The sequence below is a fragment of the Mustela putorius genome, unplaced genomic scaffold (assembly GCF_011764305.1).
Source record: "Mustela putorius furo isolate JIRA1106 unplaced genomic scaffold, ASM1176430v1.1 tig00537227_pilon_pilon_pilon, whole genome shotgun sequence".
In the NCBI taxonomy this organism is placed as follows: Eukaryota; Metazoa; Chordata; class Mammalia; order Carnivora; family Mustelidae; genus Mustela; species Mustela putorius.
Window position 1 is genome coordinate 40,560,993 of NW_025422368.1, and position 12,406 is coordinate 40,573,398.

A 12,406-nucleotide genomic window follows, 5' to 3' on the forward strand; every position below is an offset into this window, starting at 1 on the left:
TAGAAGGAAGGTAATACATTTAACTCTTGAGGCAAGTTTCTCAGATTTGGGAGACATGCATCTTATTTTGTGGAGCTTTTCCGAAATGAGGATCTCTGAAACCCACCCTTGGAGTTCTGACTCATTGGGTCAGTGTTGAATCACTGGGACCCACCACGGGAAATTCTGATGTTTACCTTTAAAAGTGAATTTGTTCCTTAAGGCTCTATCCATAGGGGTAGGTCTAGTATATTCGTTTAGTTTCTCAAAAGAAAAAAATTAATCAAAATTTAAAAGCCTAGCAAGAAAAAGCAAGCATGAGCTTGATCCTTTGGAAAAAGTCAATCAATACAGCAATAAAAAAATGCAGAAAGTCATCTCCCATAATAGAAAGTTGTAGGGAGTTTCTCTTAATGATTACCTTTTTAAAACATGATGAAACATGATGGAAGTACATCATGGTATCAGTTGGTCCTGACAACTTATGAGATAGGAGCTATTATAGCAGTTGAAGAAAATGAGGTTCAGAAAGTTTATCTAGTCAGGCCAAACTAGTAGGTGACTAGTCTTATGAAAATGCAAATAAATTATAGGAATACAGGAAAAAATGACAAAGGAAAAATCCATTATTGAAATAATACCTTAATGAAATATACCTGGACGTGTTTTATTTCTATGTAGGTCTTCATAATGAACAACCAGAAGGACGCTCAAGTCCTGCTTTCTTCCTCAGCTAGTCAAGAAATTTCTAAACATTGAGTAGGTATTTGAAATATAGTCTTGAAGGAATAATGCATTGCTTAGTGGCTTGTTACTATTCAATAACATCATGTTCAAGAAAGTTTAAGTGGGCACCTGGGTGGCTCAGTGGGCTAAGCCTCTGCCTTTGGCTCAGGTTATGATCCCAGGGATCCTGGAATCAAGCCCCGCATTGAGCTGTCTGCTCAGCGGGAAGCCTGCTTCCTCCTCTCTCTCTCTGCCTGCCTCTCTGCCTACTTGTGATCTCTGTCTGTCAAATAAATAAACAAAATCTTTAAAAAAATAAAAGAAAAGAAAGTTTTCAGGTACTAATGTCCATCCCTCCCAGTGCCCCCGAAGTCTCATTCCTTTGTCTTGAATCTTTCAGTATCTCCCAACTCCAGGATTCTAAAGATATCACTTAGATCACTGAACATTAGCAATCCTGAACTTTGCTTCCCAGGATCATAAAGTCAATTTCTTTAATATTTTTGATTAATGTAATTTAAATTTCTATTTCTGGTAGCTCTCTCTTCTGAAGTACTTCAAATTCTCCTATCGTTCTTTAAAATATGGGGGCAAATTTGACTTTTGGTCTAATGGTAACAACCTCATGCCACAGTTTCTCCAAGGCTATTAATAACTACAGGTGCTAAGCTGTTCTCTCCAAAACAACACCGTTTCAGTGATGTCTCTGAATTTTCTTCCTTCTTTTACTAGGAAACATATTTTTAGTTAAGTTAGTGCCCAGAAAAAGAATACCCAGACAGTGTACGTGGTGTTGCTTGCACATCTCCTCTGGTTGCAGGAAATTTTAACAAGTTTTACTATTGTACTTTATTCATTATAAAAAACATAGGTCTTCACTTTATTATCATGTTTATATTGTTCTTCAAGAACCAAAATTTCTTTAGTTTGTTCCTTTCTCTTTTCCAATTCTTCACCCCTACCCTAAGTCCAGCTCACCATATAAGTAAGATTCCAGTTTCTGAGAGAAAGTGAAATGCCAGCTAAATTATTTGTCTTTTCACCTACTTCTGTGATATGTAACACCTTACTTAAGTTATTAAGACTTACATTTTTAAAGTTTCCTTGTCGATGAGGTTTTACTTGGAATGTAAAGGATTGAGTTGCTGTGTTTCTTTTTTATCAGCAAAATGCTTATTAATCATTTTGATCTCAGATATACATGGCTTTATTAAAACTCGAAATCATTACATACAGCATTGAATAAACTACACAGAGCATTTTTTGATAAAATGAAAAATAAATTACAATTTATCTTTCTTCCTTAGGTGAGACATATTTTTCTAAGTTTTGACTTACAAGATTATATCCCTTGTTGTTTTGGTTTGGTTTGGTTTTTTTGCTTACATCTATGATAATAGGCGAAATTGCTTTTAATAGATAGGACACATGCAGTTTAAATTCTCTCATGGTCTAAGGATTCAACAACCCTTAAGACATCTTTAAAAATCAAAAAGTATGATTCAAGTCCACTTTGAGTTAGCATTTTTTTCTCTGTGGGTAACATTTGCTACTGAAAAAAATCTTGACCGTGTATATACTGAGTAGAATGATCAATAATCGTGTTCATAATGTTAATGCAACTGTACAGTTAAATGACGGAGACAATTAGTTCACACCATTTTGGTTTATTTATTTAGCAGTGAGCATTGTTTAACACGTCAGTCCCGAGAAACAAAAACAGCCATGAAGAGGCTTAACATTACTAATAAAACAATCAGTATCAAAATATTTTATGGAACAATTTGTCTGTGTTCATATACTAATCTGTCAAGTCTATGATTTGCTTATTATGTGAATTAACTCCGTAATCGCTCCGAGATTGGATTCAGTGACACCGTTTAACTGCTCCGGAGTCGGGGGCTTTTACTGGGCATTTTAAGGAAAGAAGCTGTCAGGCTAATCCGAGGACATTTGAGGAAAGCCAATAAACTGTCACAACCTCGCAACAAGTTAGGTTGCTCGTGGTTTGGGAGAGATTTTAACACACTTCTCTCCTACTCTCCACTTCCACTCCAGCCCCGCCCTCTTTTTTTTTTTTTTTTTTAACCATATTAATTTTAAATGCTAATGTCAGCTCCAAACTCGCCCGTAATTGGTGAAAGTCGAATCGCCCGGCCGGAGCTGTGGCTGAGCCGCACACTGGCCGGGCAGGGAGAGGGGACGTCCGCCCGGAGGGAGAAATTTAAAAACCCTTCGCTCCGCCCCAGGAGCGAGCCCTAGCGCGCCGCAGACGCCGGAGCCCACACCATCTAGGGGACACCCATAGTGGGCTCCCGGAAGGAGACTTCGGGGTGCAGCCACCTCTGTCTTGGGCACCGAGGACGCGTCCGCACGCTCCCAGCGCCGTCCTCGGGATGCAGATGTTTGCTCCCCCGGGGCTCAGTTTTCGCGCCCCAGCCGGCTGGGGTCCCGGGCAGTGGGCCGGCCACTGGCTGCAGGAGGCCTGCAGTGGCCAAACCCAGGGCGCGGGGAGGAGGGATGTGGGGTGTAGGGGGCGGCCCAGGCCGTTCCCGCGGCGCGTCGCGATTCCCCGCGGCCGCGAGGACGCGGGGGCCCAGACGCGCAGCAGAGCCAGTCCCGGGGACAGTGTGCGGGGTCTCCCCGAGCCTCAGCTCGGTCTGGCACTGGGTAGGAGAGAGAGGGGCCCTCGGTCTGGCACTGGGTAGGAGAGAGAGGGGCCGCGGCAGGCTGCTAACTGCGACTCCGCAGGAGAGGGAGAAAGAAACACAAAAGCCTTAATTTAAAAGCGCAAGAGCGGAGCAGTGGGTCTTTCGGGACACCTAAGGAATATGAATGAACTGCAGCTTCCACCCACCCACAAACATAACATTATGTATACGTGCTTGCGGGTTAGCTTGTCAGACTTTCCTTTATAAATTCTGTCTCCCCCACCTCAACCCTTCCCCCTTCCCTCCCACCCGTGACAAGGATTCAGCCAGTAGATTTAAAACAAAGAAATAAACCCCCAAAATATTTTATAGCAGATTTCTATTTAGTTTTTCTTTTTAATTATCCCTGGTAGGAAAATCACAAATGGCACACCATACAAATTGGTGTTTAAACCGAATCTTCTAGGAATGTGTTCCAAACTCTGTCAATTCCATCATTCCAGACAAATAAGTCTAGAAATTTCGGAAAGTGAATTTAAGGATGGAGATAATTTTGGAAAGGAACAGAAAGGACTTCCTGAGACACACCCATTTACTTATCAGAAACTTTATGGCTGATCATATCTGGAGAACAAAGCAATGCAAAGAATGTCACATGCTCCTTACATCTTGGTATTCTGTCTGGGCAAATATCCAGAGTTTGACACTGCAGAGAAAGGGACAGCAGATTCCCAAGAGTAAATAACACATGCAAAGGAATCTTTCAAAGAACATCATTCAGTTAGTGAGTGAGTAAGTGAATGAGTTATTTTTCATTCAATGAATATTTGAACAAACTTCTAGTAGGAAGGGCAGGAAAGAATTGGAAAAGGAGTAGTCTATGAATAAATTCAGGGCTCCCACCCTCACAGATCAGCCAGACTGGTGAGAGGAGACAGGAAGAAAGTTGAAACAATCCAAGAGGTAGAAAGTGTAAATGCCTCAAGATAGGATCTAAATAAAGTCCTGGGAATTCTGTGGAGGTGGGATTCCTCCCAGCTGAAGGATTGCCCGTTATTAAGCTGACTCTAGAAGAACTTCAGCTCTTTCTTGGGATCCACGTGAAGTGAAGGAATTCTCTAGAGGTCATTTCCCCATTAGAGGGTGCTTGATATGGATTTAGCATACCGCCTCTTCTAGAACCTTCAGTATGTTTCCTTCCATGAGCTTTAAATCATTACTCTCTTCCTTTTTAAGTTTCTTAAGCACTCATTTTTGGGGTCAGTTCCTCTAAATTGAGTCTGAGCTGAGGTGACACAATCAAAGGGAGTTAAAAGTTATAAGCTAAGTATGTTGTACTTATTACTTCTTTATAAAAAGGATGTGGGTGGTCCATGACTAAAAACATCCCATTTCAAATAAATTGGTAAAATCAAAATAGGAAACCAAAAAAGAAAAAAAGTGGAAACTTGAAATAAGGCAACCCTAAAAGTTAACATGATTAGTGAGATCAAGCTTCAGATTTGGCTCTGAGCTTCTTAGCACTCAAGGTAAAGACAGAAAAACCTTGACATCAATCTTGCTGTTGAGAAGTGCAAAGAATGCCTATATATTTTTTTTTAATTTTTAAAAGGATTTCATTTATTTATTCGAGAGAGACAGAGGCAGAGGGAGAAACAGGTTCCTCATGGAGCAGGGAACCTGATGCAGGACTCCATCCCAGGACCCTGGGATCAGGACCAGAGCTGAGGGTAGACACCTATCCCAAGGAGCCACCCAGGCATCCCAAGAATGCCCTTTTTCAAGTGAAACTAAATTATAAAAGAAATACACCATGCAGACTATCCTAAAGGGCAGAGAGGGATGTAACAGATAAGAGAACTTTCATAGAAGAAGAAAAGGAGGATGTTACAGCTCTGTTTTCTGTAATAACCTCCCATAAAAATTAAGACCTGGGTAAAGATGAGTCTTTGCAGACTAAACTAATATAATTCAGTGTTTGGGGGTTCACCCTGAACACTAAGTAATATATCCACTAGGAAGTCTTCTCTACATAGCATTCCTCTCAGTTGGAGCCAAATAATTTAAAATTAAGATTATTCTCTTTGGCAGGAGCCCAGAGTGTTGGTATTACTTTGGACCATAGAGTACAGATTTACGGGGTTTGGATAACAACTGAGCAAATGCTAAGTTTGTCATCCATCTACTAAAGGGGTAGAAGCAAATCCATGTATTCACACCAGTGAAGACCACCCGAGTTTTCCTCATAGTAGGCTGTGGGGCATCTCGAGGGCGAGCCAAAATTTTCCTTAGGAAGTTGCTTTGAATGTGCTCCAACGCTTGAACAAATGTTTAATTGAGTCCCTAGAGCTCCACACTGTTTTGGCATGGAAAATATTTCAAAGCTGGTGTTTCCTAATCACCCACAGTGGCTGGAGGAAAACATCAGTGGGACTGCCCAATGCTCTGACCAAGGGACAAAGCTTTCTGATAGAACTCCAGGATGAGTTCCTTGCAAAATGAACCTGAATGAATTAGAATAGCTCCCGAACGCAATGACTTTAATTTCATCAAAGCAAAGCCATTATTTTGGACAGCTGTTAGATACTGTAACTAGCTTTTTTTGTTTTGTTTTGTTTTGGGTTTTTGTTTGTTTGTTTGTTTGTTTTTGAGGCCACTTTTGGTTCGCGATAATAAAACAATGTCATCAGACCAGAAGAGGATATTTATCTTTCTATTTACATGTCAGGGGGGCTTTTAAACAAGAAGGGAGCTCATCCTGTTTTATGTCCCTCAAAGGATTGTTATCTGATCCATTAGGAGACTGTTTCTGCTTGTTTTGATCCTTATAGGAGCTGTTGGAATGGAGAATTTTTTTTATTGCGGTAAAATATACTGAACATAAAATTTACCATTTAACTGTGTTTAAGTGCATAGCTCAGTGGTATTAAGTACATTCATGTTGTTGTACCATATCTCCATCCATCTCCAGACATTTTTCATCTTCTTCAACTGAAATTCTGGTTTATTCTTTAACCCCCAGCCTCTGGCAACCACCATTCTACTTTCTCTATGAATCTGACTATTTTAGGTAGCTCATAGAAGTGGAATCATACAGTATTTGTCCTGTCATGACTGGCTTTTTTCACTTAGCATAATGTCTTCAAGGAGAATTTTTTTAAAAGAATATTATTAACCAAGAATCTATGTTGAAATCATGCACGGTGCTGCATAACCAGTTTCTATCCACATAATGAAGAGTTGGTGAAACTTGCAAGCTGTCTTAATTGTTCTAGGCAGGTTTCTCTCCAAAGCAATAGACAACATGTCATTGAACATTAAGAGAGACTAGCTATGTCTGTAACCTACTGACTCCTTAGGTAAAATGTCAGGCTGAAAGCCTCAGAGATTTAAAAAAAAAAAAAAGAAGAAGAAGAAGAATAAAAACTTTGAGGGAAATGATGCAAAAATATTGTTGGGTTTACAATTTGTGATATTCAGGATTTACTGATAGAACGATATGAGTGTAAACAGACAGGATCCTACCAGACGGGTTGTTTGAAAGAAATGATTCGGTAATGATGGCACCCATTGATTGAGTCCTGGTTAGGACAGACCAGAAGTCACTTCCGATAGTGTTGCAGTGATAGTGCTTCAATGATCTATTGTTGTGAGCAAATATATCTCTCAAGCCCAACAGCTTAAAACAACCATTTTACTGGACTTTAGGGATGGGTCAGCCGGGCAGTTCTCTTGTAGGGCTTTTCATTTGGTTGCCCTGAGATGTCAGGTGGGACATGCAACACGAACGGATAGTTGATACTGGCTTTTGGTTAGGAGCTCAGCCAGGGCTGTCAACAGAGTGACTACACATGGCCTCTTCCACATCTCAAGGTACTCAGACTTCTTGCACAGCAACTGGCTTAACCTAGAGCACACATTCTAGGAGGGTCAGGGAGAAGCGTCATGATTTTTTTATGATTTAGCTTTGGAAGTTTTATAGCAATACCTCTGCCATACTCTATTGGTCAAAATAAAGTTGTCCAGATTTGCATGGAGCAAATACACACTCCACCTCTCAATGGGAAGAGTGAAAGAACTTTGTGGCAATTTTTAAAATAACTGCTACATGTGGCAAAACATGTTAACACAGTTATAATCAGGGTTAATCTGTCTTTCTGTGACAGGAGGATCTTCTAGGACCAAACTCAAGAGGTATCAAGAATCTACAAAATTTTATATAGCTGTTCTGTGACTTTAATAACCCTTTCTCCTTTTTCCTGTCTTTAAAAAAAAAAAATGTGATGGCTGCAGCTCCAGCATCCATCATGGACCATGAGGCAGTTGTGGGAATGGAAGTTACTTAATATGACTGTTGGAACAGAAAGGTAAAATGAGTAATTGATGGTTATGGAGCCCCATCCCTGACCTGGACTACCTTTGCAAGAGGAAAAAAAAAAAAAAAGAGTTCTGTCTTGTGTTAACAAGTTATTCCCTGTCTCTGGGAGCTGAAAGGAATTCCTAAATGCTACACCTTCCAAATGCTCTAAGTAGCCAATTAAGTTAGGAGTCTAGAGAGACTTGGGAAAAGCTAAGCTAAAGATTAGGATGGTAAAGAAATAGTCATTTGCAATGAAAATTTATCCATTTCAACAGCAAAATGGACTCTTAAGTATTTAAGCTATCAACCAATAGTTACTCATTGAGTACTCACTGTGTGGATAAAAGACAGGTAAGTGAAAAATTACAATAATGCAAAAATAGAAATATGTGTAATTTACTGTGGTTGGACAGCTAATGAAGCAATTCATTAAGGCCGATGGAAGAGTGAAGTTTCAAGATGGAGTGACATTTGGGTTGGGTCTTGAAAGATGAGTAGGAATTTACAAGGTGAGTAAGAAAGAAGTGGAAGAACATTCCTGACAGATGAGATAGCGTATGCCAAAGCATGGAGGTGTGAAATGGGCCCGTGTGTTGTAAGCTTGAATAGTCTGGTGTTTCTGGAAAATACAGTTTTGAAGAGCTTGAAGTCAGTCCAAGCCAGATTTGAATCCCAGCTCTGCTACTTGGTAGCTGGGTGGCCTTGGGCAATGGCTATTCAACATGAGACTGGCCCTCATGATGGAGATTGAGGGTTCCCCTGAAAAGAGAAAAGCAGATGCGGGTTTTTGAAAATCACTCTGATGGCAGCTTAGAGGATGGATGAAGGCAGGTGCCAGTGAGGTCAGAGAGACAAGTTAGGACACAAGAAACATTTACTGAGCGCCTATTTTGTCCACACACTGAGACACTGAAGATCCAGCAATGAACAAGAGCAAAATTTCTGCCTTTGTGTTTATGGGAAAACAGATAATAAGCAATAAAGCACATACATCTATAATGTAAGTGCTGAAAAATTTGAGTAGGAAGTGAAAGGGTTGACTGTGATTTTGTGTAGGCTGGTTAAAATGGGCATCTCAGGGGCGCCTGGGTGGCTCAGTGGGTTAAAGCCTCTGCCTTCAGCTCAGGTCATGATCTCAGGGTCCTGGGATCGAGCCCCACATTGGGCTCTCTGCTCAGCAGGGGGCCTGCTTCCTCACTCTCTCTCTGCCTGCCTCTCTGCCTACTTGTGATCTCTGTCTGTCAAATAAATAAATAAAATCTTAAAAAAAATAAATAAAAATAAAATCTCAGGGGCACCTGGGTGGCTCAGTTGTTAGGCGTCTGCCTTCGGTTGGTTTGGAGCCACTACGGGCTCCCTGCTTGGCGGGAAGCCTGCTTCTCCCTCTCCCACTTCCCCTGCTTGTGTTCCCACACACTCTCTCTAGCTCTGTCAAATAAATAAAATCTTTAAAAAAAAAAAAAAAGAGGGCATGTCCGAAAGGGGACATTGCGTGGAGAACTGAATGTGTAAGGATAAATACATCATCCTAAGGGAAGGGTATGCTTCGCATGTTTGAGGAACAGCAAGAAGATCAATTCGCCCAGAATAGAGCTGTAGGGGACCCAGTGTGGTAAAGCTGATGGGAAACTGGGAGGTCCTGACTAACTGGAGGGGAAGTGGGAAGGGAAGGAAAAGATGGAGCTTACCACTTTGATGGGGTTTTATGATCTGTTGGATATGGGCCATGAGGAGAGGGAAGGAATCTCCTGTGATTGCCAGATTTCTGGATTGGGCAAATTTGTCGCAGTGTCAGTGATGGAAAGAGGGAATACAGGAAGGGCACCACACAATTAAGTGGGTTTGGGACCTTTTGAGTTTGTGTGCTGATGGAAATCCCAGTAGTGATGCCTTCTAGACCTGTGTGTGTGTGTTTGTTTGTGTGTGTGATATCGCACACACACATAATATGTATACACATACATACTACATATACATAATACATATATATTACAGGAGGAAGATGTTGTCCTGAGACATTAATAATTTACCGAGATATTCATCTGTAGAGTTTAGTCATTCCCTCATTCATTCATTCAATGAATATTTTTTAAATCCTAAGCTAGACCTTGGGCATATAAAACAGACATAATTCCTGCCTACCTGAAGCCTACAAAAAGCACATAAACAACAAAATAACATATAATTACAACTTGCAACATGATACAAAGGAAACAAACAGCATGTGGAGAGAGTATAGAATGTCTCAGGAGAAAGGCTCCCTGAGGTGACAGTCAAGTGGACACCTAAAGGCTAACCTCTGCAGTGTGTGAGGAAGAGCCTGTGTGAAGACTTGACAGGGAAGCCGCGGAAGGTAAAGGGGAAGAAGGCACCCACGATGAATTTGGAAAAGTAAGCAGAGGCTAGGTCATACAGGTCTGATAGGTCATTAACAAGAGTATGAACATTTGTAAGAAAAGCAGTGACAGGATACAGCACATGGTTTTTCTTATTAAAAAACAAAAACAAAACAAACCAAAACAAACCATCTTGTGTGTTTCCAAGCATGGGAGAGAGACTGGGGGGAGACAGGGAAGGAGAGATGACGAGGAGGTAAGGGCAAGGAGAAGCCACAGTACCCAAGGCTATTGCAGCAACCCTGGGGAAAAATACAGCTTGGCTTAGGGTAGGACACGAAAGATAACATTGGGATTTTTAAGATATATTTTGGAAGTAGAATGATTAGGATTTGGTGATGGATTAGGTATGGGGAGTAAAGAGGACAGAATTTTTTAAATGATTGATAGGTTTCTGCCTTCTTACTTAGGTGCTAAGGGAATTAATTATGTTGATGAGAACACTGGTTGTATTTAACTAACCAATCTTAGTTGTATTTAACTAACAATATGAATTCAATAGAGCTGGCAAGGTAAAGAACACAGGTAAAGCTTTTATTTCAAGTCACATGCCCCATACAAGGTATAGGATTATTTGTTATTATTGAATATTAATTGCCTATTGAATAAAAGAAAGTAACAGCTCTCCCCTCCCCGAAGTGATCTGTCCCTAAATTTGCCAAATGATAAAAGAGAATTTAATTTTTAAAAAGTGGAAGGCACCTGACCAATTAAAGAAATGAGTATGCAGTCTAATTTCAAATATTCAAGAATTATCATTTCATAAACACTGTTAACATATTTCCTTTTTAATTTTAATGCCCATTTGCTATAGTACAATGAATCTGACAACTTTGTTAAGGTATGCTTACTGCTGCAAATCAAGCATATTTCATTAAACAAAGACATCCTGAAATAAACACTAAAAGGATCAACTCTCTTCAGGAGCAGAGAAAAGAAATCAGCTTTAAGTTCCCTGTAAAATAAAAAAACTGGTAAGGACAGGCTGCTCTCAACCAAAGGAACAAAGCAATTTTGTTGTGTAGTTAGTATTCTCATCTTCCAGAATTTAGAGGTAGATGGATGAGAGGAAAAAGGGAATTTAGTTCATATTTGGAACCTGAACCATCTTTAGTTCAAATTTGAAATTTTAAAAAAGACCTAAAAGGAGGTGCTTCTCCACTATAAAACTTGCAGTCAAAAGCACCTTATTGGGCTGCAATACACTGTAATAAAAAAATAATAATAATAAAAACACATTTTTACATGCCGCTCTAAGAACACAGATTTGAGCTCTGACTCTGGAACAGAGACCAGAGGTCTCTAGAAATGCCTATTTTTAAAAAGAGATTTTATTCATTTATTTGAGACAAAGAGTATGAGGGGGGCAGAGGCAGAGGAAGAGGGAGAAGCAGATTCCCCACTGAGCAGGGAGCCCCATACTGCCACCAGGCTCCCTGAGACCACGATTTGAACAGAAGGCAGATGCTTAACTGATAGAGCCACTCAGGCACCCTAGGAATGCCTGTGGAGTTTTAAGAAAACTGAAGATAATTTCTAAGCGTCTTCTACTATCTATTTTGTTATCTTTCCTCCTTTCAATGTGTGCGTCTTTTTTTTTCCCGCTCAAAAATTTCCTTTGCAGAATTTCCTCTATTTCAAAAGTGTTCTTAGCCACTAAATCTTAGGAATGCCAAACTGCCTTGCCGCCCAAGGTTCTACCTTGAACAAAGAGAACTTTCAAAGGTAACATCGAACCGGCTGTGGGTTAAGACCCTTACATCTCCTCTCATTGTGTGTACTTTGCTGGGTGGGGTGAGTGCCCTATCCAACATCAGGAACACAGACACACACACCCTCTCAGGTGTAACTCCCAGTCGTAGGTCAACAAATGTTTTAATAAGTCCCTTTGAACAGACGCGACCTGTAGATTTATGTGATCAGTCTATCAGAAATAATCTGGGGTTGGGCAAGAAGACCGCCTTCCTCTCCAGGAGAGCCTTTATTGTGCACTCTCTAGTTAACGAGCCTCTCTCTGAGCCTCAGACCCAGCGCGCTATTCTACGTTGTCTGCACGGCCGGAGCAAGAGAGATGAGAAGCAAACCTCCTGGGCCCCTGGAGCCATCAGGACTGAGCTTTCTCCCGGCCCGAGGGCAGGGCCAGAAGACCCCGGCCGGGTTTCTCCGCGGTTCCCCGGCGGGGCTACGGCGGGAGAAAGGGAATCGATTCTGTCTGGAGTGGTGGCGAGCCTAACACTTCCTGCGGTGATTTGCAATCCCGGCCGGAGGTTGCGAGCTTCCCATTGGCTCGGGGG